The sequence below is a fragment of the Musca vetustissima genome, unplaced genomic scaffold (genome assembly GCF_032173495.1).
Source record: "Musca vetustissima isolate MV318-11 ecotype Yass unplaced genomic scaffold, APGP_CSIRO_Mvet_v1 utg18991, whole genome shotgun sequence".
In the NCBI taxonomy this organism is placed as follows: Eukaryota; Metazoa; Arthropoda; class Insecta; order Diptera; family Muscidae; genus Musca; species Musca vetustissima.
Genome location: NW_026878233.1, coordinates 48,306 through 56,155, shown reverse-complemented (window position 1 = coordinate 56,155; position 7,850 = coordinate 48,306).

Below are 7,850 nucleotides of genomic sequence, written 5' to 3'. Positions count from 1 at the left end.
TATTGGCAAAGGGCCTAGATACGTTCGGGCAGAAGGAAAACAATTATTTGCTCCTGCTCTTATGAATTATGCACGAAATTTATTCTTTTTGACCAATGACTGGAGACCGAATATTCAGAATTCCGCCATTAAAACTCGGGTCATTAATTGATTACCTCCATGTAGGGTGACATCGTGAGTAAAGTCTACTAATAATTGGCTAAGTGTTGCTCCGTGAGGTAATATCATAGGGTGTCGTTCACCGGACGTGAGCGCGGGTGATTTTACCAAACTGCCATTTGAACGCATAACTTCTTTTGAGTCCAGAAATGGGTTAAGTGCCAAAAGAGAACTGGATAAAGAAAATCGGGTTTTCCATCCTGAATTTTTGGTGTCGAACGACCTTAATGATAATATTTAAAACCCCAGAAGGAAAATTTCGGCATTGGTCAATGTTATGGTTGTATTATTTGTTTGCAACCTGGTGCCCCTATATACATAAAGAGATAGCTTCGTCCGAATTATTTACTAAAAGTCTGTCAAATACCCCAAACATTTCGAGGAAGAAGCGTTTTTATAAAATATTGAATATTCAGATAATAAAATCTATAGTAGACCTGTTTAGTTATAGCCTCCACAATTACAAAAGTTTCTAGCCCAATTTTTCATCTTTCAATTTTCAACTTTTCTATCTTTTTTTATAGAGGATAATAATCTTCCGGTATACATGTTTTGACACAAACCCCATACAAGAGTCTCAATCGATTTTAGGTTATTGAATGTCAGCCTGTACGCCTTGATAGTCGTTGGAAAAAATATTCTTTAAAAAATCTACGCCTTGATAGTCGTTGGAGAAAATATTATTTTAAAAATCTATGACGATATTATTATTTTTTGGTAGGAAGATTTGACATCCCATGAGAACATGAAAAATTAAATTAAAGCCGATTCGGATTATAAAGGTTCCAAAAATTCACAAAACCCGGAAATTTGGGATGTAGCGTTATATGGGTGTTACCCTAAAAAAGATCCAATATTAATAAGTTTTAGTAGGGAGATGTTCAACCCCGGTAAGAATTCATAACACCAATTTACGAATATTGGGGGGAACGTAATATGGGAGCTACCCTAATAAATGGACCAATAATGATAATGTCTGGTAGGAAGATTTTCTCCCCAGTGACAACCCAAAATATTAAATTACAGCTGGTTAGGTTGAAAACGTGCCCAAACTCCCCACTAATATTGAAAAATTTTAGTAGGAAGATGTTCAACCCGGTAAGAACACAAAATACCAAAGTACAATCGATTAGGTAGAAAAGCCTGCCCAAAAGCTTCACAAAACCGAATAATGGGGGTGCCGTTATACGAGAGCTACCCTAAAAAATGGCCCAGTTTCTAACCAGTGATAAAACAAAATAGCAAATTACAGTTGATTTGTTCAAAAAAAGTTCCTTGTTTCCTGATTCGTTAAGCTCTACAGCTCTACCTTACTTATGGTGTTGGGCCAGAATATTCTGCTTATGATCCTAAGGTATTTGTTTATGAATATCTGCGACTTTCTATTGAGCTTCCTAGATAACAAAAACCATGGGCGTATTCAATTGCTTGGTATTGTAGCATGATGTATTCCGTACTGGTGTTAATATTCATGGCCTTGATGTAGAACTCAAGTCCAACATTGCGAATCAGTCTCTCCAGGTCTTCTAATTTTGACTGTGTGATATCATCCCCATAATCTAAGTCTCTGAGTTGTCTTGAGAGACTTCATGTTATGCCTTCAGACTTCATTCATTATTTCATCCAGTACAATTGTGAACAGCAGGGGTGACAAAGGCCATTATTGTTTCACTCCTTCGTTAGTGCGAAACGGATGGCTATGTTCCCCTTGTAAAGAACTGAGAGTTATGCATCTTTATATATCGCTCTTATTATTCCGATTATTTTCTGGCATATTCCCATCGAAAGCTTTCTTCAAATCGATGAACAGTAGATACAGGATGTGCGACTTTTTTTAGATTGTTCTATTATGACTCGTTAGATGTTGTGCTGGTTCAACAGCTTTGGTCTAAAGCCAGCCAGGTTCATCTCTCAGAATATATTTTACTTGCTTTTAAATTATTTTTTGTATTATGGTTGCGAGAATTTTTTATATGATGTTGATCAGGATTAGTCCTCTCCAGTTGTTGCAATCTTTCAACTCGCCATTTTTTTTTTTTTTTTTTTTTGTAATTCTCGCCTCGTTTTAGATATTTTTAATTTGCCATTCAGAGTTCTGGTTGCAGAAAAGTGGCAAATTTTCGGTATTTTGAAAGTCCTAGTCGAAGGTTCGAGCCCCTAAGTAACAGTAATTTGTTACTTTCTCACAGATTATTTGAAATTTAAGTCCATGCTTCACATATGCTCCCTACCTATTTCAGGCATTTTTAAAGACTAACTTTTGGAGGAGAATTTAAAATCAGACCCTTTTTTAATTACCGGTATATCCATTTTTTATGGCAAAGTGATGTTTAAAAAATTAATATGTAATTGTTTTCTAGTATGAAAACCGTTAGAACTTTCAAGAAAAAAAAATAAATTCTGGAAGCATGGAATAAATTGAGCTTATTGAATTAGGAATGCACTCAAATTACAGTGAAAAAATTTCGACATTATCAAGCTTAAAATTTTGAATTACTTTTCACAATTCATTTAAGACTTATTTCGAAAATAATAAATAAAGTATTATATATGTAGTTGAATATGGACTATAAGAGTCCATACACAACTACATATAGAATACTTTATTTATATCCGATTATTTCAAATCATCTAAACATATAAACATATGCTCATCCCAAACACTTAACAAATAAATAGATAATATTAGCCAAGTTCATTTTGTAGCTTTTTAAAAGAAACCAATTTTCTAAACTAATTATTGCAAAATAGAATTAATTATTATTTTTTATATAAATTCTTGGCACCCTTGTTCAATAAAAAAAACTAATAGGCTCCGTTAAAAACAATTTACACCAAAGTTATAACAAAAATTGAATAAAAAAAAAAATAAAAACCAATTTTTTTCGTCACACGTGGCATGTGATGAACTAAATTTGAATTAAATAGTTTTCTTTTTTAATAAAATAAAAAATAAAAAGAAATGCCTCAAAAAGCTTGCCCTTATAAATTATTTATTTTTTTTCTAATATATATCTTGCATATCTAAGAAGAAGGCATTGTAACCAAATAATATAAAAATAAACAAAATAATTAAAAAAAAACAAATTGCTTTAAATGTTAACACACTACTGTTTATAAATACTAACACAAAAGAAAACAAAAAAAAATACTTAACTACACACAATAAAGAAAATAATAAGAAAAGGAAAACAAATAATATAATACTAAATAAATATAATTATTATTTTTTATTTATTGTATGTATTAAAACAAAAAATATTAAGTTATTTGTCTTCGCATAATTAAAAAAAGAAACAAACAACCAACAATATTAAAACTAATTCAAAAAAGGTAAATAAAAGAAAAAATTCAATTTTATATTCTAAACTAAAAATATAAAGAATTTTTTATTCAAAAGACGGGAGGATATTGGTAAGAAAATATAATATAAACATAACCTAACAAAAAGCCGAATGAATCACAAATTGCAAGTTTTGTAATATTTATACCCTACAAAACTATTTTGTCAGGGTATTATAGCTTTGTGCAGACCCAAGAGTTTGTAACGCCGCGAAATATTGGACCTTGACCCACCTTTAAGTATACCGATCGTCATATCTCGACTAGCTAAGTCGATCTACACATATGTGTCCGTCCATCTGTTCATTGTAATTTGTAAACACTAATCTTCACGAAATTTCGCATATAGGATGGGTTCTGCCCAACGAAGACCCCTATTGCTTTTGATAAAAATCGGTTAATATTTAGTGCATGGAATGGACCAAAGACTTAATTTTTGACTGTTTTTCTGGCAGACTAATTTTCAATTTGTTCAAAGGTGGCTGTTACCGTTCGCAATGTTCGACCCATTATATCGATGTCATCGGCGTAGGCGAGTAACATGTGTTGTTTGGTGTACACAATGCCATTTCTGTTCACCTTTGCGTATGATTTTTCCAGCAGGATGTTAAAAAGATCACACTACAAACTGTCACCTTGTCTGAATCCTCGTTCGGTATTGGAGGGCTCCGATAGGTCCTTTCCGACTTTAACTGCTGACCTTGTGCCATATCCTGAATAGCCGTATTAATTTTGCAAGAATTCCGAACGTAGACATGGCTTTAAACACCTTTGAACGAAAAGGGCTGTCGAATGCGGCTTTATAGTCGACGAGTAGATGGTATGTGTCCATGTGTTTTTCGTGTGTCTTTTCCAGGATTTGGCGCAAAGTGAAAATCTGGTCAATGATGGATTTGCCAGGTCTGAAGCCGCATTGGTATGGTCCAATAATGTCATTTACCATTGGTAAACCATTACCACACTAGAGGGCGGACATATAGCGCTCATCGCTTTGAACGCTTATAATTTTCGGTGATGATCAGATAATAATTTTGGGATGACGTGGGTCGAAAATGTAATTTGTTGTGTTTTTTCGAGTCGATCTATAGGCCACAATTGAAAGGGGAATTGGGACAAGTAATTAGAATTAGATTTTCGTGGATGTTGTGTGGGGTATCATATGGTTGGCCACATCCGACTATACCCCTCCGCTGTCTGATTTTTTATTACAAGCGTGGCTCAAAATAATTATTTTTAAATTTAAGCGTAAACTTGATTAAAACCTTATTTTTAAATACACGAGATAACTTTTTACACTAACATAAAGTGGACCGTATGTACAATTTGTCATTCTTTGACACAACACCTTGAAATGTTTACCAGAGACCCTACAAAGTGCACATACATTTTTCATGCGAATAAAATTGTACGTGGGTTTAAACATGTCCCGTGCATATAATCATGACAGCACTATGATTTTTATACCTGAGCCATCTAATGTTTGTCACCTTCAAGTTGATGCCGTATGAATAACTGATAAACAGTAGGCTCTTCGAAGGCAGATATTGATTGTAACGCGTCGACTTCAGACGACAAGTCGGTGCTTCTGAGACAGTCGACCACTGGGGAAAGGAGTCCTAAGTGGATATTTCAAAGACATTATGGAATCCTTGCTGTCAACTACAACAACCAAATTGATAAAGAAGCCATGAATAGGAAAGGGTATAGGATGACAATTTGCTACTGCTAACGATATGCAGATAAGAGCCCCATCGTGACAAGCAAAAAGGAATTCACCAGGATCACGAAGCACCTTATGACCGTGATCGTCAAATTGCGCGTGGTTGATCATGAACGGCAACAATAACTCCATTAACCTTTTTAAATACACAACGAAAATCAACTGTGGGGAACTGGCAAAGAAACCTTGTTTACGACATACACAGCAATAGGCCGGTCTGTGGTCAACTATGCGGCGCCAGTGTGGTCCGCTAATGTCAGTGCAACGCAGTGGAAGGGTCTTCAATCCTGCCAGAATGCTGCCCTGAGGACTGCAACACGGTGTCTCCTCATGACACCAATAGACCACTTACATGAGGAGACGAAGATCCATCCTGTGCGTCAACACAACAAGATGTTGTCGATGCAAAACCTGTTTGGGTGTTATAGGAAAAGCCATCCAAAACGTTACCTAATGGATAGGCACGCACCACCTGGGAATGTCAGGAAGGATCTCCCTGATCTGGAGAGAGAGGTCCAAAGGTACAAAATGGAGCATCTATATCAACAGGCATATCAAGCAGGAATGAATTGTGTTCACACGGATGCGGTTGAGGAAGCAATTCGATAATATCGTGTGAATACCATCCTCGGAGATCACCCTCCTCCTACGATAGCTGCAGAAGAGCAGAAGTTACCTCGACAAACCAGAGTGGTATTGGCACAACTAAGATGGTGTAGCCGCCTCAATTCATATTAGGCAGGAATTGATGGAGAGGTACTTGAAAAAATATTCTTTAAAAAATCCACGCCTATTTTGGAACTCGAAAATAATATTGTTAAAAAAATGTTGGTCTTTTTTGGTACTCGAAAAAAAAAATTCTTTGTTGGTCCTAGAATTTTTTTCTTTAAAAAAATGCACTCCTGTGCACTGATCTAGGAAGTTTTCGCTGGGGGTTCAAGGGGCTGCAGGTTCTTCCTCTTTGAACCTAACGATTCCGTAAGATCTGTTATACGAAGTGGAGGTTCAGTTCACGAAGTTAATATATTTCAGTTGAATGCCCACGGACTTCTTGTAGACGAGCTGAAGGATCAGAAAGTCATGCATAGACAATCAGAAAGTTCAAGGAGTCTTCGATGAGGTATCTAAGAGTTTTAAAGATCAGCTGCAGATTGATAAGAATCTCTGTAGACGAGCTGCCGGTAGCGTAGCTATATCTATGAAATTTATGAAGTTACAGAAAATCTTTATAGACGAGTTAATAGTTCACCGTGGGTCTTTATACTTTCTAAAAGTTTCGAGAGACATTATAGACGAGGCTGAAGGTCCGCGCAGACTTTATATGTGAACCAGAAAGTCTTTAAAGATGAGCTAAAAAATCATAGAGTTTTTATACCCTTGATGAAGGTTTATGGAGGCTCACATAGACTTCCTGAAGCTTCAATGAGTCTTTATAGGCAAGGGTAATTTGAGGGAGTTTCAAAAAACCTTGGCGCTTCAGCTTCATCGGCGAGTTGGAATTCAGCATAGGCTTGAGATTTTGTCCGCTCATTAAGGAACGTCCAATTAAATTGTTCCGCCGCGCTTAATGAAATATTTCATGGATGAAATACTTCGCTGAGTTGGCAATCCCTGGCCGAGTTGAACTACGGCAGTTCCGGTGCGTCATCAGATTGTTTTGTGTTTTCCCTTCCACCTATGGACAGATGTCATTTCCGGCAAACTCAAAGGAATTATATCATAATAAACATTGTGTCTTTATATTAATAAATTTCTTTGCCCTTAAAATACCCATACGGTCTTGAGATCAACATGAAAGGTACTTGTTTTGGAGACCCATATCTCAGAAGGTGTGGACCTTATTAATAATTGAATTACATTTTTGCAATCCGCACTTCAGTCGCTCTTAATTGATACCCCATATTGCTTTGATGAATTTTAAAGGGTTTTCGCGGAATTTCGGAGTTACATACCTCAAAAAAATTGTCTTCTTCTAAGAGAAAATTTAATTTTTGTAATCAGAACTTCAACCGCTTTAAATTGATACTCATAATAAATTGAATTATTGAAAAGCTTTATAAAATACAAGGAGGCTCCCTGCGGAACTTTGGAGGCTCATATCATATAAGGAAGGAAGTTCGAATTTGTCTGATAAGATATGTACATTATTGAAATCCACACCTTAATTGAAACCCACATTGCTTTAGATGATTTAAAAAGAATCCCCACGGGTCAAATATCTCAGGAAATATGGAGTTTTTCGCTATTCGAAAAACGTTTTTGAAATCAGAACTTCAACCGCTTTTGCAGAACTTTGGAGGCATATAACTCGGATTTTGCACATGTGGTAAACATTTAAAAATGATCCGCGAGCGGGCCGTAGGCTAAACTAAAGCCCAACTTTTTTCTTAATGTTAGATTTACTGTTCAGTATATTATAAATTATTCTAGCACACTACTGAGTAAGTTCTACAGTATTCAATATTTTTTATTGTATAAACATAATACTACAATTTCAATACAAAAAGAGAATAACTATCTTCTACGACTAAAAACTACAAAATCGCAAAAAGAAAATCTTACTTTTCAACATCAGGCTTTTTTGTTCTTTGAGTTATTTGACCATTACAACCTCTCCATTTCTTTCCCA